This window comes from Melanerpes formicivorus, unplaced genomic scaffold, assembly GCF_026170545.1.
Source record: "Melanerpes formicivorus ecotype bairdi unplaced genomic scaffold, bMelFor1.0.p_v2 SCAF_21, whole genome shotgun sequence".
In the NCBI taxonomy this organism is placed as follows: Eukaryota; Metazoa; Chordata; class Aves; order Piciformes; family Picidae; genus Melanerpes; species Melanerpes formicivorus.
In genome coordinates, this window is record NW_027142373.1 from 52,748 (window position 1) to 78,047 (window position 25,300).

Below are 25,300 nucleotides of genomic sequence, written 5' to 3' on the forward strand. Positions count from 1 at the left end.
GGAGCGTTTAAAAAGGCTGCTTGAAGTCGGTGGTGGACCAAAAACCTGTGGCTGTTGCCAGTGTAGTCCCATCGGACACACAAAACACCTCCTGGGGGTTCTTTGCTTTAAGCCCTAGGAGGGTGCAGAATGAGACCAGTCGATTGTATGGTAGATGAAAGGGCAGACTGAGCATTTGGTCCCCAAAGCTGCAGAGAATAGATAGATAGATATATATTAATGTCACCTATATAGAGATTTGACCTTCTGAAGGTTGGAGTCATTCTCAAAACCCAAAAAGGGAACGAAAATCTTGAGGAGGGAAAGAAACTTTGCACATGGTTTAATGTGAGCCTAGCAACTGAAACCAGAACTACTGCTGTAAAGTACAAAGTGTATCTCCTTGTGTGGACAACCTCCCTCTTCAAGTGACTTTCTGCACACCATGCCATATGTAGCATCCTGAAATCTGTGTATTTATTTAAATCTATTGATTATTGGTTGGTTGGTTTTGCTTTTGTTCTCAGACTAAGGTGCAAGATTTAATTTGTAATAAATAATGACAAAAGTCAATGCCCTTCCTCTGTTTTTTCTGTCTTATGGGGGGTGGTGGTGGTGGTGGTGCATGAAGAGAAAGCAATCCAGCTGGCCAGAAGCACTCTGAAAGGGAGATGGACAGCAGAGCTGGGGGAGGGGAGGGGGGGAGGGGGGAGGCAGTAGGGACTGAATTGAAATTTGCTGAAGGACTGAAGTGAATCCTCAGAGGATCACAGAATGGTTTGAGTTGGAAGGGAGCAGGTGAGGGTCTGTGGTTGCTCTGTCCCTGTGATGCTGACACTCGCTCACAGAGCTGTGAAGAGAATTTGGGGTAAAGGATCAACCACAAGAAGACTCCAACAAGATCCTTTGGACAAGGGCTCAGGCTGGCCTGAGCATCATAGAATGGGTTGGGTTGGAAGGGACCTCAAAGGTCAACTAGTTCCAACCCCCTGCCATGGGCAAGGACACCTCCCACCAGCCCAGGTTGCTCAAGGCCTCATCCAGCCTGGCCCTGAGCACCTCCAGGGAGGGGACAGCCACAGCCTGCCTGGGCAACCTGTGCCAGTGTCTCCCCACCCTCACTCTAAACAATTTCTTCCTCATCTCTACTCTGTCTGCTGCCTTCAAGCTTCAATCCATTTCCTCTTGTCCTATCACTTCTGGGGAGCCTAATCTCCCCTCTCCCAGATCAAAGCCCTTGTCCCTCACCTTGTCAATCCAAGCCTTTGTCAGAAGTCCCTCCCTAGCTCTCCTGCAGCCCCTTCAACTACTGGCAGGCAGTTAGAAGATATCTCACCTGACTTAAACATTCCTTCACTTAGAATATTATTATTAGGTTATTAACTTTGCACTGCCCTTTTAGTTGTTCCTGTATAGAGGAGCAATACCTTGGTTCCCTTCTAGATGTCTGTGGGAGCACAGATAAGGAATTAACCCCACCTTGTACTTAGGGTGGGGAGACACTGGCACAGGTTGCCCAGGGAGCCTGTGGCTGCCCTCTCCCTGGAGGTGTTCAAAGCCAGGCTGGATGAGGCCTTGAGCAACCTGGGCTGGTGGGAGGTGTCCCTGCCCATGGCAGGGGGATTGGAACTGGATGAGCTTTAAGATCCCTTCCAACCCAACCCATTCTATGATGCTCAGGCCAGCCTGAGCCCTTGTCCAAAGGATCTTGTTGAAGTTTTCTCGTGGTTGATCCTTCACCTCAAATTCTCTGCACAGCTCTGTGACTGAGTGTCAGCATCACAGGGACAGAGCAACCACAGACCCTCACCTGCATCCCCCAACTTACAGATCTGAGGTTTGCTGAGCGCTTTTAATCCCTTTGAATTACAGTTCCAAAGCCATCACCCATTTGAAGGTGGCCATTTCATGAAGACCACACCATGGATAATTCTGGTGCAGTCAACTCAGTGGATCTCATGGTGCAGCTGTGAGAAGGGAGTGAAAAAGAAAGCTGAGTGGTAAAGCTGGCGCCATGCTTGCTGCACACCCAGAAACCACAGCACTTCTTTATGGCTTCCTGAGAACAGCAGCCCAGAGAGCAGCAGCCCCAACCCTTCCCATTGCCCAGCTTGGCTGAGCTATGCCTCCCATGGTCAAGTCTCCACCCTGTGATCTGATGCTAGAGGTGAGAATTGGATTCCTTGAGATGTTTCTATGCCAGTCAGTCATAGTTTCTATGGCATTAATGATAAAGGTCTGTGATAAAATGACCTTGAATCACAGGTACAAGGGGAAAAAAGATGCCCTGAAACACTGCAGGTTTTCTTTGTGCCATGTCCAAGGTACAGGTCCCCTCTTTCCTGCTCACCCTTCCTCCAGATGAGGTCTGGAAATGTTACCTGTTTGGGGCAATCTCCATGGTGTCCAGCCTGGATTGGTTTCAGGTGGGGTGGATGAGGAAGCTGAGGGCTGTTAGAAATTCATACAATTTCCCAGGGAAGATTTCCCCATTGTCTGGAATGTCTGTTGAGCTAGCCTTGGGCCCAGCCTCTTATTTGTCTTTCTTAAGTCACAGAACAACTATGGCCTTAGTCAGAGCTTGGGCTCAGAGAACAAAGCATCCTTGCCCTGGGCAGCTTGATTACCCCGGAAAACAGCACAAAGGGAGCATCACATCTGCTGGAGGTGGGACCAGCAGAAATCTTCTCCAGCCCTGCCACAGCGTGTGGGATGGAAGCCAGACATCATAAAATCACAGAATCATTTTGGTTGGAAAAGACTGTTAAGACCATGGAGCCCAACCACTCTCTACCTCTACCAAGGCTGGGGCTAAGCCATGGCCCTCAGCACCACATCTCTGCCTCATTGAAACGCCTCCAGGGATGGGGATTCAGCCACCTCCCTGGGCAACCTGTGCCAGACTTTGAGAACCCTTTCAGGGAAGAAGTTTCTTCTAATGTCCAACCTAACCCTCCCCTGGAGCAGCTTCAGGACATTTCTTCTCATCCTATCACCTCCCCTAGGGAGAAGAGACCAACCCCCAACATCCAAACAGAGAGAGAGAAAAACTTTGAGCCCTTTGGGGGTGGGTTGATAATTGATTAGGTATTTTTCCAAGCTTAAGATCAATGAGCAGAGGAAAACTTGACCTGAATGATGGAAGATCTTCCAAGGCACTCGAGTCACATTCCCCTGGAGAAACATTGGGCTCACCAGTAGGTAGGTCAAGAAGGCCAATGGGATCCCACTTGGTGCACCCAATGGGTTCTCCTCCCCCTCTGCTCTGCCCTAGTGAGGCCCCACCTGGAATACTTCATCCAGTTCTGGGCTCCTCAATTCAGGAGGGACAGGGATCTGCTGGAGAGAGTCCAAGGGAAGGCTACAAGGATGCTGAAGGGACTGGAGCCCTGCCTGGGGAGGAGAGGCTGAGAGCCCTGGGGCTTCTTAGCCAGGAAAGGAGAATATCTGAGGGCTGGGGGTCAGGAGGGAGGGGACAGCCTCTGTTCAGTTGTGCCCTGGGATAGGACAAGGGGCAATGGGTATTATCTACAGCACAGGAGGTTCCACCTCAACATGAGGAGGAACTTCTTCACTTCCAGTATTTCCTTCTGTAGTACTCACAGGATCAGAGGATGTCAGGAGTTAGAAGGGACCCAAGGAAATCATCCAATCCAACCCCCTTCCAGAGCAGAACCATAGAATCCAACTCAGGTCACCCAGGAACACATCCAGATGGGGCTGGAAAGGCTCCAGAGAAGGAGACTCCACAGCTTCTCTGGGCAGCCTGCTCCAGGGCTCTGTCACCCTCACTGTAGAGAAGTTTCTCCTCATGTTGAGGTGAAATGTTCTATGTTCAAGCTTGAACCTGTTGCTCCTTGTCTTATTATTGCTGTGCACCACCAAAAAGAGCTTGGCCCCCTCCATTTGACCCCCACCCCTCAGATATTGATAGACATTCATTATATCTCTTCTCAACCTTCTCCAGACTAAACAGCCCCAGGGCTCTCAGTCTCTCTTCACAGGGGAGGTGCTCAAGTCCCCTAATCACCCTTGTGACTCTCCCTTGGACCCTCCAGCAGGTCCCTGTCCCTCTGGAACTGGGGAGCCCAAAACTGGACACAGTATTCCAGGTGTGGTCTCAGCAGGGCAGAGCAGAGGGAGAAAAGAACTTTCCTAGCCCTGCTGGACACACTGGAATCCATCCTGTGGGAATCAAGCCTCAGGTTTAGCCCCTAATCACTTCCTTTAAAAGATGAGGCAGGCAGAGGTGGCATGTAGGGTGAAGGACGTCTCCATCCGTCACACCTTCCTCTGGCACTCAGCAGGAGCATTATACAGCCCATGAGAATGCTTGAATTCCTTTTCTCAAGCCCACATATTCTCACTGATGAGTAACTGGGTGTCTCTCACTCATTTAACTCCTGGAAGGCCTTTGAGGAGCCCTCTCAGCCGTTCCCTCCTCAAAAGGCAGCAGCATGCCTCTCTGTGAAGCACTGCTCCACCAGGGTGCCCTGCAAAGCCCTCCCTGGCCTCCCTTGGGGACAGTGCTAGAGTTGATTTAACAACCTGCAAAAGACAAACTCTGCCCCCTTTGGTCCTCATCCCACCTCTCCCCTCTGGCACTGGCTGGTGCTGGAGTAAACCCTGGTGAGAAAACTGAACTGGGAGAAATCCAGCTGAGGAGATGTGAGGGAGGAGGTGTCTGGTGGTGTAGTGACTTAAAGATGAAGCCCTGTGAACAGCTCAACATCAGTCTGAGACTGAAATGTGGGAGGCCACCAGGACCATTTAGCCTTTCCCATAGAAATGGCTCTCAGTGACTTTGATTTCCCATCTCAGGTGGCAGCAGGAGGCTTGTGAGGGGGTGGAAGCTGCAGCAGAACCTTTGAATGGGCACAGTCAGGTGAAGTCATCACTTCAAAGCTGTGCTCAGTAGCTGTCCAGATGCCCCACCCTGGCAATGAGCTCCAGGTAAGTACATCCTTGATCGCACAAGGAGCTTGGGGAAGCATGGGAGGTGTGAGCACCCTCATCAGCACACTGTAAGAGAGGAGCTGAAGCCTTCAACTCACCCTGCAGCCAAACCAGGCAGCCCAGCACAGCCATGTCCCACCATGAGGTACACCTTCTCCAGGAGCATGAGGCTGGTGGTTGCTTTGCCAGGCTCCTGGTGTAGGTCTGATGGAAGCAGTGCAGTGGAGAGGTGTCCTCCCTTTTGCCCTCTGCTGTGATCTCAGAGGGTGCTGCTGAGGTGAGGAGCACAGAGGGCATGACTACCTGTGCTCTGATTTCTTTCTCCAGTTGTGGTGGTGAATCACAGAACCACAGAATGGTTTGGGTTGGAAGGGACCCTAAAGATCCTCCAGTGCCAACCCCCTGTCATGGGCAGGGACACCTCCCACCAGCACAGGGTGCTCAAGCCCTCATCCAGCCTGGCCCTGAGCACCTCCAGGGAGGGGACATCCACAGTGTCCCTGGGCAACCTGTGCCAGTGTCTTCCCAGCCTCACTCTAAAGAATTTCTTCCTCATCTCCAGTCTCAATCTCCTCTCTCCCAGATCAAAGCCATTGTCCTTTGTCCTGGCATTCTCAGTCCTTGTCAGAAGTCCCTCCCCATCTCTCCTGGAGCCCTTCAGGTACTGGAAGGCTGCTCTGAGGTCTCCCTGGAGCCTTCTCTTCTCCAGGCTGAACAGCCCCAACTGTCTCAGGAGGTCAGGGAGGTTTCCACTGACTGAGTTACAAAGTCTGCACTGGGAGTCACTTTCCCCTGGCACTTAGGGAGCCATCAAGAGGTACAGCTCAGTGTGCAGCTGCTGTGGTGTGGAGGACAGGGGATGAACACCTTGCTGAGCAGCTCTGCCTCAGGTTTTGACAGGACAACACCTGGAATGCTGCATTCCAAAGGGAAGAATGACAAAGCAGTTGAGGAAGACTTGCACAAACTCTTGTCTGTGATGGGGTTGTTCTGGCAGCATACCTCAGAGCGCTGAGAGTCCACCAGAGGCTAGAAAATCCCTGTCCTTTGCCTTTCAAAGGCTTGGAACCTCCCTTCAGCACATCCAGGCTTTAATTTTATGGTGCTCCTTATAGAAGATTATTTGCACTATTTGTTAAGCACTCCCATAAGTCACCCTGATGGCTTTTGTTGTTGTTGCTTTTGTTGCTGGGGTGGTGGTTGTTGTTGTTGCCATTTTCAGTGCATCCCATGAAAAAACCTCCAAGACTTCATTTCAGGAGCAAGACCCATAACAGTTTAGACCCAATCTGAACTGGTGAGGAAGCCTCTCCCTGGAGCTTTGATGGCAAATATGAGGAATGCCTCTGCCACTTTGTTATTAAAACAGAACCATCTCCCTCCAGCTCCATCCCAGGGGGAGGAGGAGGAGGAGGAGGAGGGAGCACACATGGAGCAATTAAGAAAAATGTCTTTGACCTTCAGCAACTTAATCAGCTGCCAGTGTTCCTCCTAATAGTGTGCTAATGGTTAAGTTCTTCTGGCTGCCATAAAAAGTGCTATAACTGGAGGCTACAATAAAGTGCTGATCAACCCATCAAGTGAGTCAATCCAAAAGCAATATCTGTCTTTGTAATGACTATAATAAAAGCTCTGCCAAAGCCAGGGGATGACGTGAATCAGAAAGGCTGCTTAATTATGCTGGGCTGCAGGGCTGCCTGAATGTGCCACACTTCTGCAGGCCTGCTCCTGGGGGGACATTCCTGCTCCTGGGGGACATTCCTGCTCCTGGGGGACATTCCTGCTCCTGCCCAGGAAAGGCCAACTTCAACTGCATCGGGGCCAGCGCTCCAAGGAAATGCCCAAAGAGGCTCAGGCAGGTGACATCTCCCCCCCAAACCATCCTGCCCTTTTAGAATCACAGAGCCAGAGAATTGTTTGGGTTGGAAAAGCTCTCTGAGAGCATCCAGGCCAACCATCCACCCAGTCCCACCATGGCCTCCAAACCCTGGCCCCAAGCGCCATGGCTGCAGGTTTCTGGAGCACCTCCAGGGATGGAGACTCCACCACCTCCCTGGGCAGCCTCTGACAATCCCTGAGCGCTCTTGTAGCAGAGAAAGTTTTCCTCCTCTCCAACCTAAGCCACCCCTGGCAAAATTTCAGGCCATTTCCTCTCCTTCTATCACTTGATACTGGGGAGAAGAGCCCAACCCCCAGCTCACTGCAGCCTCCTTTCAGAGAGGCAGAAGGTCTCCCTTCAGTCTCCTTTTCTCCAGGTGAACCACCCCAGCTCCCTCAGCTGCTCCTCCCCAGTCCTGGTCTCCAGACCCTTCCCCAGCTTTGTTGCCCTTCTCTGGACCTGCTCCAGCCTCTCAATGTTCTTTTTGTTGTGAGGGCCCAAAACTGAACCCAGGCTTTGAGGTGTGGCCTCACAGGTGCCCAGTCCAGGGGCATGATCCTTTCTCTGCTCCTGCTGGCCACACCATTGCTGATGCAGGCCAGGATGCTTTTTGGCCTTTTGGCCACCTGGGCACATCTTGACTCATCTTCAGCTCTCCAAAGTCTTTTTTTTTTTTTGCTGGGCAACTTTTCAGGCACTCTGCTCCAAGCCTGGAGCATTCATGGGGTGCAGAGCATTTGGTTCAGAGCAGGCTGTTGAATTTGGACTGGGGTTGTTCATCTCAGCAGTAACTGCACCGACAAAAAGCAGGGTGGAGGCATCACTGCCATTCCCTTTTCAAAAGGTTGGGGCTGGGAAGAGGAGGAAAGGTGAAGGGAGGGGCTGTGAGGGCTCCTCATAGAGTTTAGATGGGTGAGAGACACCCAATTACTCCTACAAAACTGTGATGGATCCTGGTGTTAAAGATGCTCTAATGAATGTCATGGGGTTGGAACAGGGAGGAGATTCACTGAAGCACCCAACACAGCATCATGGGATGAGTTGTTTCAAGTGATGCAGTAAGCAAAGGGATAGATGTAAAGGAGCAGAGAGCACCTTGGGAGAGGGGAAAGGACTGGATGAATCAGAGAGACCCTCCCTGGAGCTGAGGAGCTGACAGAGGTTGGAGAGCATCTCAGAGTATCTACCACGAAGGGGGCAATGATCAGGTGCCCTTCAGTGGTACCTCACAGGGTAAAGGAGCAGAGGGACTGGAACAGCCTCCCACATATGCTGCCTTTCCTTCATCTCCCAGAGAGCTGAGGGCACTCAGAACCTACAGGCATCTCTTGCAGGGTGGAGCACGACCCACACTGGGCTTTCTCTCTGCCCTCCATGGCCTATACAAAGGCACAAGTGAATAATGGAGTGAGCAGGCAGTGGGTAATCCACCATCAGGATCTCAAAGGTCCTTACTTTGGGAATTTAGATTAGAGATGAGGAAAAATTTCTTTGCTGCAAGAGTGCTCAGGGATTGGCACAGGCTGCCCAGGGAGGTGGTGGAGTCCCCATCCTTGGAGGTGTTCCAGAAACCTTGAGGTGTTCCAGAAACCTTGAGGTGTTCCTCGAGGTCTCTTCCAACCTTGGCTATACTGTGATACTGTGAAACCTCTGGCCATGGCACCTGGGGAGAGGGTTTGATGGCCATGGCGGTGTTGGGTTGATGTTTGGACTGGGTGATCTCAGAGGGTCTTATCAACCAACCCAATTCCATGAGTCCATGATTCTATGATTTCTTTGTCCACTGACAGGCATAGTGGCTTCCAGGAGCTGAGGCACCTGCTGCTGTGGCTGGAAGGAGGGCAGCTCCTTTCCTCCCGAACACAGGCGGTGTTGTGGGATCCCTTTGAGCACAAAGCTGCTCTCCAGGATGCGAAGGGGCAGGAACCCAGCTGACAAACCCAGCGTGGAGCTGCTGGAAAACACACCACAGCCTTTCAAGGAACGGGGGAGCAGATTCCTCCTCCAGCAGCAAGGAAAACAGGATGCAGGCCACATTCCTCCGCACATAGACAAGGCTCTCCGCAGCAGCACAAACACATTTGCTCAGGCCCAATTAAACCCTGGCTTTATATCACCTTGCTGCTGATAAGGGGCTGATTAATGAAAGAATTGTCTTTTCATTTTGATGGGTTTTTTTCCTTTCAATTTTCACTCAGGTCTCTGTTGCCTAATTGTTTGGGGGTGGGGGGGGGAGGGCTGGGTTTATTTTTCCTTCTTCCCCTTCTCCCCTCTCTGGTTTCCAAGGCGCTTTCGAGGAGGGCTGCTGATTGTGCTGGAAGCTGCATGGGAACACTTAGTCTTTTCCTGGTTTTGTTTTGTTGGGGGCTAACTGCTGCCACTGGGACCAGCAGGTCCACCAGACAAATCACCTCTGAGGATAAGAGGCACAATCCTGCCCCGGTGCCTGGCGATAAACAAGCGCAGCTCCCTGTGTTTGCTCAGGACGCAGCGAGCAGCAGAACAATGATTCGGTGCCTTTTGAGCCGCTGTTGTTTCCTCCGGAGCGCAGACTTCCCTGGCCCGGCCTCAGGTGCTGCATAGCAACAGCTCAGCAAAACAAAAGCCAACCACGGGCAAGGCAGGAGAAAAAATATGCTCCTGGTGGGCAGGGAGCGGCTCAGCAGCTTCCCAGCGGCGGCGGTGCTGGGGGTGCTGGCACCGCTGCCCAAGCTTCCCGCGCTGCGCCTGCCTGCGTGCCAGGGGAACTGGCCAAACATCCTTGGAAGTGATGGAATCACGGAGGCATACAGGTTGGAAAAGTCCTCTAGGAGCCTCGAGTCCAACCTCCTACCCAACACCTCCGTGGTCACAAGCCCAGGTCTTCAACAGCTCCAGGGACAGGGACTCCACCACCTCCCTGGTGCCAGTGCCACCTCCTCCCGTTCCAGTCCCTGACCACTCTTGCAGCAAAGAAATCTTTCCTAGCATCAAACCTAAATCATCTCTGATTCTATGATTCTATACCTCCCCTGATGCAGCTTGAGTCCATTTCCTCTTCTCCTGTTACTTCCTTGGGAGAAGAGACCAACAGTGTCTTCACTGCAACCTCCCTTCAGGAAGAGCAATGAGGACTCCTCTCAGCCTCCTCTTCCCCAGACTAAACACCCCCCAGCTCCCTCAGCCTCTCCTCACCACTCCTGCTCTCCAAACCCCTCACCTCAGCAGTAGTTTACTTGCCCTTCTACTCCCAGGTAAAGCTGTACAAGAGGTAACTTCTGCTCCAAGCCCATGGGGGACAGTGGGATGATGTCCAGATGTCAGAGTGTAAATGAAGAGATGGAGACTCGATTTAAAAGTGTGGGGATTTTGGCCATCAAAATGCTTTGGTTCTCTGTCCCCCGTGGGGCAGTGTCAGGTGGGAATGGCTCCATCACCATGTTTGTTGTCACAGGATCAACACAGTCCCAGAGGGCTGGAAAACCTCTCTATGGAGACGGGCTGGGAGAGATGAGGATGTTCAGCCTGGAGAAGGCTCCAGGAAGGTCTTAGAGCTGCATTTCAATATCTGCAGGGGACCTTCAGGAAGGGTAGGTAGGGACTGTTCAGAAGGGGCTGTGGGGATAGGATGAGAGGCAGTGGTTTGAAACTGAAGCAGGGCAGAGTTAGGTTGGAGCTCAGGAGGAAGTTCTTTTCTATGAGTTAGTGAAATACTGGAACAGGTAGCCCAGGGATGTGGCTGAGGTCCAGTCCCTGGAGACTTTCAAGGTCGAACTTGATGTGGCCCTGAGCAACCTGCTCCAGGTGGAGAGGTCCCTGCTGACTGAGCAGGGTTGGACAGGTAACCTTCAAGGGTCCCTTCCAACCTAATGCATTCTGTGATTCCTTTCTATGATTCTGTAAGGGTGGGGGTTGGAAGGGACCCCTGGAAATCATCCAGTCCAACCCCATTGCAGGCTCACCTAGAGCAGGTTGCCCAGGACTGTGTCCAGGTATCCAGAGAATAGGACTCCACAACCTCTCAGGGCAGCCTGCTCCAGGGCTCCATCCTCTAAGATGCAGAGCCCTGCAGAGAGGCCATCAGGGAGCCACTCTTCTGCTCCTGCCTCAGGGCTGGTGCACACAAGAGGTCAGACTCTGCAGACCCTGTCTCCTACAGGGCTGACACCAACACCTAGCAAGGACAATGGTACTCAGCATCTTGAGCATCTCTCCTGCCTGTTCTGGAGCAGTTCAGCTCTGCCTTGTCCCTGGGGAAGCTCTGGAGGAGGTGGTGTTGAAATGACTGATAGAGCAGGACTGCCTGAGACCATGAGCTCCTCTCCTAGACATGCCAGCAGAGGGGAAGCAGAGCCAAGGAGCTTGGAGGGACAGGATGTGAAGGAGCCCAGCAAAATCAGCAGCTGATAAAGCAAATGGAAATTGTGAACAAAGAAGGAATCAGCCAGTCTGGGCTGGTGGGGCTGAAGATGTCTGAGGTAAGAGGGGAAATGCTCTGCTGAGAGGTCCTGTCCAGCTCAGGGCAGGCTGCCTCACAATCTGGTCTCTCTGGAGGAAACTTCCAGACCTCCCCACGTCCCTGTGCCCACCAGGGCACCTACTGCTTGGTGAAGCATCAGTTCTGTACCTGCTGTGTGCAGGGGGTGTGTGACCAGCCCAGAGCACCACAGTTTCTCAGTGGTGTGATGCTGCCCTGCTGATTGCTCCCCCGTGGTCACTGGGGGATGGCTGCCCTCCTCCAGTTCCAAATCAGAGAATGATTAAGAGTTGGAAGGGACCTCCAGAGATCATCCAGTCCACCTTCCCTGCCAGAGCAGGATCACACATGAACACATCCAGGGAGGTCTTGAAGGTCTCCAGAGAAAGGGACTTCACAACCTCTCTGGACAGCCTGCTCCAAGGCTCCACCACCTTTATAGGAACGAAGTTTCTCCTCAGAAAGGGGCTTGAGTCCACCCAAAGCTCTCCTTCCCTCCCTTTGCTGTCACTAACACAAACCAAGGGTGCAGGAGACCACGAGAAAGCAGCACAAACAGCAAAGCAGTTTGATGGCTGTTTGCCCTTCCCTGAGCATCTGCATGGAGCTGCTCAGATTCCCTCATCCAGGGGAATGCAGGCATCTGATGGTGCTTGCAAGAGAAAAAGGAGACAGAGAGCCAGAGAATGCAGAGATGGAGCTGGGAACCTTGCACTGATTGTGGAGCAAAGCAGGAGTCACTGCAAGGTGTAGACCTGGGGAAGGTTCTCACCAGACCTCAGAGATGCTAGGGAGTGGGGGGTGCTCAGAGATGATCAGAGAGATCATATCTCCCATGAAGACAGGCTGGCAGAGTTGGGGCTGTTCAGCCTGGAGAAGAGAAGGCTCCAGGGAGACCTTAGAGCTGCATTTCAGTATTTGCAGGGGACCTCCAGGTGGGCTGGGGAGGGACTGTTCAGAAGGGGCTGTGGGGATGGGACAAAGGGCAATGGTTTGAAACTGGAGCAGGACAGAGATAGGTTGGGCATCAGGAGGAAGTTCTGCACAGTGAGGGGAACAGGTTGCCCAGAGACTGCATCCCTGGAGACATTCAAGGGCAGACTTGAGGTGGCCATGAGCAACCTGATTTATTTGGAGGTTTCCCTGCTGACTGTAGGGAGCTTGGACTAGATGACCTTTGAGAGTCCCTTCCAACCCAATGCATTCTCTGATTCTCTGATGCTAAGATGATGTTCTGGGCTGCCCCCCATTTCCAAGGGGTTCTGCAGAGAGACAGCTGCAGAGGTATCCATTCAGGTGATCAAGTGCTGCAAGCAGCATCTCCAAGAGCACTGAACAACTCCAATGGGTAGCAAACATTTAGCTGTAGAATCAAAGCAGCACAGAACTGCTGAGGTTGGAAGAGACCTTTGAGCTCATCCAGTCCAACCACTCACCCTGAGCTCACATCCCACCACAGCTGCTGAGCCACCACCACTAACCCACATCCCTCAGCACCACTAACCCACATCCCTCAGCACCACATCCACACAGCTTTTAAATACCTGCAGGGCAGGTGACTCCATCCTGCTCTCCAGTCCCTGCTGCACCTACTCCTCTCTGGATGACAAGTGTTATTCCCAGCCTGCAGGCAAGCTATAAATATCAAAACACAGGCAGCCTACCTGCACATTAGCAACAACATTTAAATCTCACTCTAGAGGCTAATTGGCTGCAATTCAAAGGTGACACAGAGAGAGCTGCCCTTGAAGAAAGCACCAGATGCTGAGGTGTTGTTCCAACTTGCCCACACTCTCCTGCTCTCTGCTCTCTGCTCCCCCTAACCTAAGATCCACCACAGCTCAGGCAGCAGGGCTTTGGGCACTCAGCACACCCAGACTGCCAAGGCTGAAGGTCTTCACCAGTGGTGTTTCTTTTCACAGGATCAGAGGGTGTTAGGGGTTGGAAGGGACCTCTGGAGGTCATCCAGACCAACTCCCCTGCCAGAGCAGGACCACAGAATCCAGCACAGGTCACACAGGAACACATCCAGACAGGGCTGGAAAGCCTCCAGAGGAGACCCCACAACCTCTCTGGGCAGCCTGCTCCAGGGCTCTGTGACCCTCACAGTGAAGAAGTTCCTCCTCATCTTGAGGTGGAACCTCCTGTGCTGGAGTTTATATCCATTGCTTCTTGTCCTATCCCAGGGTACAACTGAGCAGAGCCTGTGCCCTCCCTCTTGACCCCCAGCCATCAGATATTGATAGATATTGATCAGATCCTTCTCAGCCTTCTCCTCTCCAGACTAAGCAGCCCCAGGGCTCTCAGCCTCTCCCCATAGGGCACGTTTGCATGCTGCATGCAAGCAGATGTCCAGCTGGACCAGAGCTGCAGGTTCCTCCCTGGGAAGTGGGATCCCTCCCCAAGCCCAGGATGCAGCACTCAGTGTTACAACTTGTATTTGACATCTCCCTTAGATGCCCAGTTCCTGGAGTCATGATGTGACGCGAGGCTCCATTCCTTTCAGAGAGATGAAAGCTTGCTGCTAGCTCCTCTGTTGAAAAGCAGACTTCAAACATGACAATTCCTGGCTCAGCATCAAAAAAGCAATTAAAGAAGACCTACACAGCCAGAGGTTGAAGTCAGTGTTACACTGAAGTCATTTTCATGCAGAATTGGCATCCTTTACGTTTCTAAACTCGGTGAGAAAGTGCTGGGCTCACCCCTCCAGGGCTGTGACCAGGAAAGAGGAGCTGAGCTGCACTTAGCACCTGAAACTTCTGCTGTCTCCTTCACCTGACTGCAATTCATTTCTCCCCTGCCCCCAGAAGTCCATAACTGTCCTCAAGTTTTATGGCTGTGTGTTGTGGAGTCACAGCCCCCAGGACTCTCCATTTGTTCCCTGCTGCAGCCCTCCAGCTCATCTCTCAAGCTCTGAGGAACAGCTGGAGGAACTGGCAGAGTTTAGTGTGGGGAAGAGGAGGCTGAGGGAGACCTCATTGCTCTCTGCAGCTCCCTGAGAGGAGGCTGCAGGGAGGTGTGGGTTGGGCTCTTCTCACATGCAACAAGTGCCAGGACGAGAGGAAACAGCCTCAAGATCAAGGGGAGCTTCATGCTGGAGATTAGGAGAAATTTCTTCCCCACAAGGGTTCTCAGGCACTGTCCCAGGCTGCCCAGGGAGGTGCTGGAGTCACCTGGAGGTGTTTAGAAGCAGTGTGGATGTGGGTTAGTGGCGGTGGCTCAGCAGCAGTGGTGGAACTCTGTGAGCTCAGGTGAGCATTTGGACTGGATGAGCTCAAAGGTCTCTTCCAGCCTCAACAGTTCTGTGACTACAGGCAAATGATTTGTAGCCATTGGAGCTGTTCAGTGCTCTCTGACATCCTGCTTGCAGCACTTAATCACCTGAATGGATAACTCTGCAGCTGCCTCTCTGCAGAACCCCTTGGAAATGGGGGGCAGCCCAGAACATCATCTTAGCATCAGAGAATGCATTAGGTTGGAAGGGACTCTCAAAGGTCATCTAGTCCAAGCTCCCTGCAGTCAGCAGGGACACCTCCAACTAAATCAGGTTGCTCATGACCTTGAATGTTTGCAGGGATGGAGCCTCCATCACCTTGCTAGGCAGCCTGGGAATTCTTGTACTCTCTGGGGTGTACTTCAAATGTGTCCTGAGGTAGCCTCTGCTAGCAGAGAGAGCAAGGGAGGCCCTGTGGGTTCTGCTGCCCTGGTCCTTGAAGAAGCCACCTGTGGCTGGCATCCAGAAGGTGATTTGTTCAGGTCCTTCCACCCTCTTCAGCTCCAAGTCAAAGGTTTAAATGAACCTCCAGACCCAGCATGTTAAAAGAGCTTTCCCTGGCTTGGCTGGGGTGGCCTGGGGATGGGGGCTGATAGTGGAGCCTGCAGCACAGGCAGTGTGAGTTCCCTGAGCTGATGGTGGAGTCTGCAGCACGGGCAGTGTGAGTTCCCTGAGCTGATGGTGGAGCCTGCAGCACAGGCAGTGTGAGTTCCCTGAGCTGATGGTGGAGCCTGCAGCACAGGCAGTGTGAGTTCCCTGAGCTGATGGTGGAGCCTGCAGCACAGGCAGTGTGAGTTCCCTGAGCTGATGGTGGAGCCTGCAGCACAGGCAGTGTGAGTTCCCTGAGCTGTCTGTGGCTCCTGGCACTGCTCCAGCAGAAGGCATATGTGAGGTTCAGTGCTGCACTGCTGCATGGGAGGTGGGGGTGGAAATCCTGAGCCCTGTTTGGCACTTTGGCCCCTGACTCAGCAAAGTGGAGAGAGGCACCTTGGGTGGGACTGATGACCCTCTGTGATTTGATGACCTGGGTGCAGAGCTCATAGAATCATTAAGGTTGGAAGAGACCTCTAAGATCATCCAGTCCAAGCACAAACCCCACACCACCATGCCCTCTAAAGCATGCCCTGAAGTGCCACGGCCACAGGTTTTGAACACTTCTAGGGGTGGTGACTCCACCACTTCCCTGGACAGCTTGTTCCAATCCCTGAGCAATGCTCAGTCTGTAGGAGATGCCCAGATGGAGACAGTGTGAGTGTTCTGCATGGGCCAGGTTTGAGGCCACTTGCTGGATCTGGACCCTGAAATGTCTGTCTGTGGTTCTTTACCCAGCCTATGCCTTTCACTGCTGAACTGGGCTCCTCCTTGTGTCTTCTCTAGCATCACAAGACCCTGGTTAGATCATTGACTGACTGAAGGAGCTGGGAGCCCTGAGCTTCCAGACAATCCTCCACTTAAAGGTCTTCAAACTTCCCTCTCTGAAGGGCTTAGCCATGCAAAGGGAAATGTTCTAGGTGGGAGGGTTTTCTGCTTCTCCTGTTGAGCTGAGACTCTTCTTGGATTCAAGTCCTGAGCTGTAATGACTGAAGGCTGCCACAGGCTGGAGAACCAGGGCCAGAGCTGCCTTTTTTCTGCAGCCCAGATGGCCTTGGGTTGTGAAGACCTGGGGAAAGCTGCTGATCACAGGCAGGAGGTGTGTAGGGAGATTTCCACCTGAAGCCTTTATCCTCTGGGATATCTCAGGGCCCTGAGATCAAGCAAAGCCTTCCATGATCACATTCTATAGTCCCCTACCTATTACCACCCATCACTATTTGCCAACCTTCAGGATTTAACTGCTTGTCTTTACCAGGAGCACAGAGGTTGGTCAAGGCTGGCTGGACACACTAAACCTGAACCCCCTCCTCCTCCTCAGCCTCACAGACAGATCCATCAGCTGCTTTGTGCTCACCTGGCTCTTGGGTCCATGTCTTCAGAAGCAGAAGAGGGCTGCTGCTGCTGGCAGGGTGGGGAAGCCTGGTGCTACTGTGCTGGAGGTGCTTCTGAAACTGATGAAAGGGCAGTTTGAAACCAGGCCTTGGTTAGGAGTGCAATCAGCCAGGAATGAGGTGAGAGCAGGAGATCCTTCTGCTGACCTACCTGTGACACTGCCTGAGAAAGCTGTCTGGAATTTGGAGCAATTCTGCAAGCAAGGGATGGTGTTTCAAGGAAACTTATTATGGTTTACTATCAGCCAAGCTCTGTAACTCTTGTCCTGCTTCGAGACTGTGAATCATTAACCTGCTTTGCCTTGAAGCAGCATGGAGCAGGTTGATGCCTTTGCATTTGGTACTTCAAAAGCCAAGCAACCTGCTCCATAGGGTGAAGTCAGCCTGCTGCTGCTGCTGGCAGCTCACTGAAATGGGCCTCAGCAGAACAAGGTCCTTGAGGTTTGCATTTCTTGCAGATCTCAGTTTGAACATCATTTGCAAGCAGTAATGAACTGCTCGTGGTGGAAAATGAACCAATCATGGCTGGGAAGGGCTGAGAGCAGCCTTGAGGAGAAGGCCTTGGGGGTGTCAGGTGGTGACAAACTCCCCAGCAGCCAGCAATGGTCACTGGCAGCCCAGCAGGCAGCTGTGTGCTGAGCTGCAGCCAGAGCAGGGAGAGCAGCAGCACAGGGAGGGGATTCTGCCTCTCTGCTCTGCTCAGCCCCCACCTGCAGCACTGCCTCCAGCTCTGGGGCCCCCAGCACAAGAAGGACCTGGAGCTGCTGGAGAGGATCCAGAGGAGGCCACAAAGATGATCAGAGGATGGAGAATGTCTTCTATGGGGACAGGCTGAGAGAGTTGAGGCTGTTCAGCCTGGAGAAGAGAAGGCTCCAGGGAGACCTCAGAGCAGCCTTCCAGGACCTGAAGGGCTCCGGGAGAGCTGGGGAGGGACTTTTGCCAATGGCTGGGAGTGCCAGGATGAGGGACAATGGCTTTGAGCTGGGAGAGGGGAGATTGAGACTGGAGATGAGGAAGAAATTATTGAGCCTGAGGGTGGGGAAACCCTGGAACAGGTTGTCTGGGGAAGTTGTGGATGTCTCCTCCCTGGAGTTTTTCAAGGTCTTGAGCACCCTGGGCTGGTGGGAGGTGTCCCTGCCCACAGTAGGGCATTGGAACTAGATGGATTCTAAGGCCCCTTCCAACTCAAGCCATTCTGATTCTATGTGTCAGCTGTGGAGTAAAGAGCAAGGTTCTGAGTTACCCATTTGGAGAAGAGGAGGGATCTGAAGAGCCCCCTTTGGTAATCCATTAGTTTGCTCAGGCAAGTCCTTGTGACCTGCTGAAGTCTGAGATTTCAGGAGCAGTCTCCACAGTGCTGAGGGCTCTGATGCCAGCAAAGCAGTCTGAGGTCAAACAAGAACAGCTGTGGCTTTGGAACAGACCCACTTGACTGGCAAGGTTTGTCTGTAGGAAGGAAATGAGCTTTGGGAAAAGGAGTTTGCTCTTTGATGGTCTGAGAGCTGAAGAGCTGACTTGGTGCCACGAGGAGCTCCTTGAGCACAAGGAGATGTTTTACAAGAGCTGCTCCTCACCCTTGTTGACAAAACACACTGGGGCTGTGCCTTGGGTTTTTGTGTGGGACAGGGTGGAGGTAGGCAGCCCCTCCTGGAGGAGCTGACACAGTGCTGTTGAGCTAATCTCCTGCTTCAGGGCTGATCTCCAGCTTGACTTTCACTCCTGGGTTATGAGTCCTGCTTGTGGGTTATGAATTCTGCTTTATTCCCCCTAAAGCATCCCAGGTGAGAGAAGGCTTTGCATGGGAGACCCTCCAGCACCTGCTCACAGGCACAGGGTCCCATCTTCTCCCCAGTTAGGGGCAAGGAAACATTTCCAGGATCAAACTGGCAGGCTGCCGGCGCTCCTGTTCTCACACAACCACAGAAAACATCCGGTTGGAGGAGACCTCAAAGCTCTTCCAGTCCAACCTTCGACCCAGCACTAAACCATGGCCCAACGTGCCAGGTCCACAGCTGCTTGAACACCTCCAGGGATGGAGACTCCAGCAGTGCCCTGAAACATGACACAGGAGCTTCTGAGACCGTCTCTCACCCAAGCAATGTCCTGCTGCCAGAGAGGTTCAATCCAGACTGGGGATTGAGGAGATTGAGAGCAGCCCTGCAGAGAAGGACTTAGGTGTGCTGGGGGTGAGAAGCTGGGCAGGAGCCAGCAGTGGGCACTGGCAGCACAGAAGGCCAAGGGCAGCCTGGGCTGCATCCAAAGCAGAGTGGCCAGAGATGGAGAGAGGGATCCTGCCCCTCTGCTCTGCTCTGGGGAGACCTCACCTGCAGTGCTGGGTCCAGCTGTGGGACCCCAACACAAGAAGGACATGGACCTGGTGGAGAGGGTCCAGGGGAGGCCACAAAGATGATCAGGGGGTGGAGAACCTCCCCTGTGGGGACAGGCTGGGAGAGGTGGGGCTGTTCAGCCTGGAGAAGAGAAGGCTCCAGGGAGACCTCAGAGCTGCATGTGAAGGGGACCTACAAGGAGAGCTGGGGAGGGACTGTTCAGAAGGGCCTGTGGGGACAGGACAAGAGGCAATGGCTTGGAACTGGATCAGGGCAGAGTTAGGTTGGACCTCAGGAGGAAGTTCTGCACAGGGAGGCTGGGGAGACACTGGAACAGGCTGCCCAGGGAGGTGGCTGAGATCCCATTCCTGGAAACATTCAAAGTCAGACTTGATGTTGCCCTGGGCAGCCTGATCCAGTTGGGGATGTCCTTGCTGACTCTAAGGGTGCTGGGCAAGATGACCTTTGAGGGTTTCTTCCAACCCAGTGCAGTCTGTGAACCTGTCCCTCAGTCTTCCTACTCGTTTCTGGGTCAGACATGCTCAGCACAGATCCCTGCCTAGCTGGAGCCTTCAGCTTTGCTGGGTGTCCTTATTTAGGAGATGTTGCTTTAACCCTCTCAGGAATTAGCATTCCTCAGGGCAGTGCTGCTTTGAAGTGGTTAGCAGCCCAGGGAGCAGCGAGGGCTGGGTGTGGAGTGCATCTGCCAGGCAGTGCTGGCATTGTTTCTCCTGGGGACTGAACCCTTAAGAAGTGGAGGTTCCCTTCTTGCAGGGGGCAGGGGGGAAGCAGCTGCTCTTTTGGGGAGCCAGAGTTTGGAGGGCATGGTCCAATACAGCCTTCTGGGAAGGTCACTGGCACAAAGCTGAGGGACCCTTGCAGCTCAGTAGGAGACAACAAGGTTGAGTGATTCAAGCAGAAGTTTCCTGTTACTGTTTGGTGCTGAACAGTGCTTGCAGACCCATCCCTGGGTGCTGTCTGTAAGTGGCCTGCAGTGGTGCTCACCTGCGTGATGCTCACTTGCAGCCCAGAGGGCAAATGGCAGCCTGGGCTGCATCCAAAGCAGGGTGGCCAGAGATGGAGAGAGGGATCCTGCCCCTCTGCTCTGCTCTGGGGAGACCTCACCTGCAGTGCTGGGTCCAGCTGTGGAACTCCCAACACAAGAAGGACATAGACCTCATGGAGAGGGTCCAGAGGAGGTCACAGAGATGATCAGAGGGCAGAGAACCTCCCCTATGGGGTCAGGCTGAGAGAGTTGGGGCTGTTCAGCCTGGAGAAGGCTCCAGGGAGACCTTAGAGCTGCATTTCAATACCTGAAGGGAGCTACAGGAAGGCTGAGGAGGGATTGTTCAGAAGGGGCTGTGGGGATAGGACAAAGGGCAATGGTTTGAAACTGGAGCAGAGGAGTCCTAGGTTGGACCTCAGGAGGAAGTTCTGCAGAGTGAGGCTGGGGAGACACAGGAACAGACTGCCCAGGGATATGGCTGAGCCTCCATCCCTGGGGACATTCAAGGTCAGATTTGCCATGGCCCTGGGCAGCCTGATCTAGTTGGGGGTTGGACAAGATGACCTTTGAGGACCCTTTCCAACCCAAGGCAATCTGTGAAGCTGTGTCTCTAAGGTCTCCAAGGGTCCTGTGATGTGTGACAGTGAGTTGTGCACAGAGACATTCCTAACCCCATGGACCAAGCCCTCCCCTAGGAACACAGGAATATTCCTGATTTTTCTCCCACCAGTCCTGTATTTGGTAAACCAATTTCCACTGGAGGCTGAGCTCCAACTCATCCCAGTTGCAAAATGCCCTGCTGGGAATGTCTAAGAGATGCTCTCACTCTGTTCTGGAGGGGCTGCTTACTCATTTCCTTGAGAGCAGAGCTGGTCCCTGGGCATCTGTGTTGGCAGCCCTGGCTGTACCACCTTGCCTCTTGGCATTGGTTGTGTAAGGATCTAAATATGCTGCTGTGACTCAGCCTGGCTGGCTGAGCAGAGCTGTTCCAACAGGAACAATGCAGTCAGTTACCCCAGCTTAGGGGTGCACAGCAGCCCCAGGAGTTGTGGCCCACAGCAGCACCCCCTTGGTGGCTGCTCCTGTTGAAGACCTTGATGGAAATCATCTTCCCTCTGCTTCCTCCCTGCTATTTGCCACATGATACAACCACAGAATTGTGTCAGGTGGAAAAGCCCTCACAGTTCAGCAGGTCTAGCCAGCAACCCAACCCCACCATGGCCACCAGCCCCAAGTGCCATGGCCACAGCTTTCCTGAACACCTCCAGTGATGGTGACTCCACCACCTCCTCGGATTGGTGCCTACCTTGCTCAAGGGAAGCTGCAGCTTCACAGAGCTGAACTCAGCAGTGTCCAAATAGCTGCAGATTTGGGCTGTAGGCCTGGGAATTAATTTTACCTTGTAAGGACAAGGGAAGGATCTAGAGCACAGCTTCTGTGAGGAGCAGCTGAGGGACCTGGGGGTGTTCAGTCTGGAGGACGCTGAGAGGAGAGCTCATTGCTCTCCACAGCTCCCTGAAAGGAAGCTGCAGTCAGGTGGGAAGTGATCTCTTCTCCCTAGTCTCAGGTGACAGAAGGAGAGGAAATGGCCTGAAATTGTGCCAGGGGAAGGTCAGGTTGGAGAGGAGGAAAAACTTCTTTGCTGCTAAGAGTGGTCAGGGGCTGGCACAGGCTGCCCAGGGAGGTGGTGGAGTCCCCATCCCTGGAGGAGCTCCAGAAACCTGTGGCCACAGCACTGGGGGACAGGGTTTTGTGGCCATGGCGGGGTTGAGTTGCTGGCTGGAGTTGGTGTTAGAGCTGTTTTCCAACCTTCCTGATTCTCTGACTGAACGACCAAAGCAGGAGCAGTGTCTGCCCTGTAGAGGCACGGATTACTCTGAAGAAAAGCATAAAAACCCAACCCAAGCACCCTCCTGAATTGCTGGTTATAGATTAAAGAGAGAAGGAGGTGGCTTGGAGGAAAGGTCAGGCACAGTGGATTGGGGGAAGAAAGAAGAAGGGAAAAAAAAGGAAGCACTAAACAGGAAAAACACAAAGCAAAAAAGTCTGAGAGGCAAACTTGGAAACTCTCCTGAGAGTGGAGGCATTTGACTCACCTCAGAACAAAGGCTGCTGGCAGGCAGGAGAGAAAGTCTTGCTTCTGGACCCCAAAAAGCTTGATGAGGAATAGTTTTCTGCTTTGTTGATTCGTTGGAAGCTTAAAAAAAAAAAAAAAAAAAGAGCTGCAGCAGACCCTGGGGAGTGAAGGAAACTTCCAGGCTGGGCAAAGGGAATGGACGAAGCTTCCGTTTGTACCAACTGCTGCAAAGTGTTTTCGCTCTGCGCTGCCGGGGTTGGGGCAATCCCGAGCACAAACCCAGGCTGGGTGAGGAGTGGCTCAAGAGCAGCCTTGAGGAGAAAGCCTTGGGGGTGTCAGGTGGTGACAAACTCCCCAGCAGCCAGCAATAGTCACTGGCAGCCCAGCAGGCAGCTGTGTGCTGAGCTGCAGCCAGAGCAGGGAGAGCAGCAGCACAGGGAGGGGATTCTGCCCCTCTGCTCTGCTCTGCTCACACCCCACATGCAGCACTGCCTCCAGTTCTGGGGCTCCCAGAACAAGACAGACCTGGAGCTGCTGGAGAGGGTCCAGAGGAGGCCACAAAGATGATCAGAGGATGGAGAACCTCCCCTGTGGGGCCAGTCTGGGAGAGTTGAGGCTGTTCAGCCTGGAGAAGAGAAGGCTCCAGGGAGACCTCAGAGCTGCATTTCAATATCTGCAGGGGACCTCCAGGCAGGCTGGGGAGGGACTGTTCAGAAGGGCCTGTGGGGACAGGTTGAGAGGCAATGGTTTGAAACTGGAGCAGGGCAGAGTTAGGTTGGACCTCAGGAGGAAGTTCTGCACAGTGAAGCTGGGGAGACACTGGAACAGGCTGTCCAGGGATGTGGTTGAGGCCCCATCCCTGGAGACATTCAAGCTCAAGCTCAGTGTGGGCCTGGGCAGCCTGATCTGCTTGGAGCTGTCCCTGTTGCCTGCAGGGTGGTTGAACAAGATGCCCTTGGAGGGTCCCTTCTAACCCAATGCATTCTGTGACCCTGTGAGGAGTAAGTTCTTCATGGAGAGAGTCATTCATCATTGGAATGTGCTGCCCAGGGAGGTGGTGGAGTCACCATCCCTGGAGGTGTTCAAGAGGGGATTGGATGTGGCACTTGGTGCCATGGGTTGGTCATGAGGTCTGTGGTGACAGGTTGGACTTGATGATCTTTGAGGTCTCTTCCAACCTTAGTGATACTGTGAGACTGTCATACTGTTTAGTAGTCATGAGATCTTGGGTGGCAGGCAAAGGATGGCAGGATACAGATCTATTGCCATGCAGATAGGCATCTAAGGTAGAAAGGAGGTCTCTGAATGCTCTAGGTGAGGGGAAGCTTTGGGTTGAAGAGAAATGTGCACAGGAGAGAAAGGCTTTGCTGAAGGTAGAAGCAGCATCTGGTCAGTGAGCTCTGATCTTAGCAGTGGAGTCACCATCACTGGAGGTGTTTAAGAAGAGAGTGGATGAGGTGCTTGGTGCCACAGTTTAGTTGATTAGATGGTGTTGGGTGATGGGCTGGACTTGATCTCAAAGGTCTTTTCCAACCTGGTTAATTCTATTTCATTCCATACCATTCCATTCCATTCACAGTATCACAGTACCAGAACAGATCCTGTCAATGCCACCTGTCTAACCTGGTGCACATGGCATGGAACATGGGGCTGAGGGCACTCTCCTCCACTGGTTAAAAGGACAGAGGTGATCAGAGATGCCTTTTCTGTGCCAGGGGAAGCTTAGGCTGGAGGTGAGGAGAAAGTTCTTCCCAGAAAGAGTAATTGGCCATTGGAATGTGCTGCCCAGGGAGGTGGTGGAGTCACTGTCCCTGGAGGATGTGGCACCTGGAGCCATGGTTTTGTTGTCAGGAGGTGTTAGGTATTAGGTAATAGGTTGGACTTGGTGGTCTCTGAGGTCTTTTCCAACCTGGCTGATTCTGTGATTCTGTGATTCTAGTGGTCAGGGATTGGCACAGGCTGCCCAGGGAGGTGGTGGCATCACCATCCCTGAAGGCTTTCAAGAGGTGTGTGGCCATGGCACTTGGGGCTGTGGTTTAGAGGCCATGGTGGGGGTGGATTGATGGTTGGACTCAAAGGTCTTAGAAGGCTTTTTCAGCTGGAACAATTCAATGATTCTATGACAATGATGGAAATGGCTCAAGGACACCACAGCAAGGACATCCCTCCGTGGATGTGCTGACTCTGCCCTTCCCTGGCAGTGTGTCACCTCTGCCTCAGTCTCTGCAGCTCCATTAATGTCATCTTAATGCTCCTCTTTCGTATGCTGCAGCTCTGGAGGGGAAGAGGAGCCATTAACCGAGGGACCCCTACAGAATTGATCAAATGCAGGATGACTCTTCTCTTATTCAAACAGCCTCTGGATTTTTTAAGCTTCCCCTGCTGGGGACAGAAATTCACCTTTTGGGTGGATGCCACCTTGCATTTAACTCCAGAGCTGGACGGCAAGGGCGGCGAGGCGGCACCGCCTGTGATCTTGAGAGGAAAGGGAACAATGGAAGATCTCACAGAGGCTGAGGGCAGCCAAGACCTTAGGAGAATGGGAAAGGCTCCAGGTGGACCTGAAAAAGGCAAGGTGAATGAATAGGCTGGTGCTGGAGGAAATGGAAGACAGATAAGCAGCAGATGAGGAGGGATGACTTTGAGGTTGTACTGGATATGGACAGGCCAGAGAAAGCTGTGTGTGGTCAGCTGTAGGACAGCCCAAGTGAAAGCTTGGTGGAAGCAGGTAAGGGAAGAGGGATGTGATGATGGACTGTGTGAAGAATGGGACAGGAGAGGGATGCTGAAAATATGCTAATAGGATCACAGAATTGTCAGGGCTGGAAGGGACCTCAAGGATCAGCCAGTTCCAACCCCCCTGCCACTGCCAGGGACACCTCACACTACAGCAGGTTGCCCACAGCCACATCCAGCCTGGCTGCAAACACCTCCAGGGATGAGGCTTCTACTACTTCCCTGGGCAACCTGTGCCAGGCTCTCACCACCCTCATGGGGAACAACTTCTTCCTAGCATCCAATCTGAATCTACCCTCCTCCAGCTTGGATCCATTCCCCCCCAGTCCTATCACTCCCTGATATCCTCAAAAGTCCCTCCCCGGCTTTCTTGTAGCCTCCTTCAGAAACTGGAAAGCCACAATTATGTCTCCTGGGAGCCTTCTCCTCTCCAGACTGCACAGCCCCAACTCTCTCAGTCTGTGCTCATAGCAGAGCAGCTCCAGCCCTCTGCTCATCCTTGTGGCCCTTCTCTGGACATCTCTTCCTCTGCCTCTGGTGAGCTGCCCCAATGTTTGCCGCAGGCAAGCATGAGATTAACAACCCTTCCCCCCTTCAAATCTGGTTTAAAGCCCTATCAATGAGC

The 25,300-nt window shown here is 53.0% G+C and overlaps 1 long non-coding RNA gene across 1 annotated transcript; it reads right to left on the reverse strand.

Annotated features, from left to right (window-relative positions):
• Positions 1 to 107: 107 nt before the first annotated feature.
• LOC137447439 (uncharacterized) lies at positions 108 to 22,155 on the reverse strand. The gene is made up of 3 exons (XR_010988870.1): positions 21,959 to 22,155; positions 16,493 to 16,589; positions 108 to 188 (listed from the first exon to the last, which is right to left on the reverse strand). It is a non-coding gene; the product is annotated as an uncharacterized lncRNA (long non-coding RNA).
• Between the last annotated feature and the right edge of the window lie 3,145 nt (positions 22,156 to 25,300).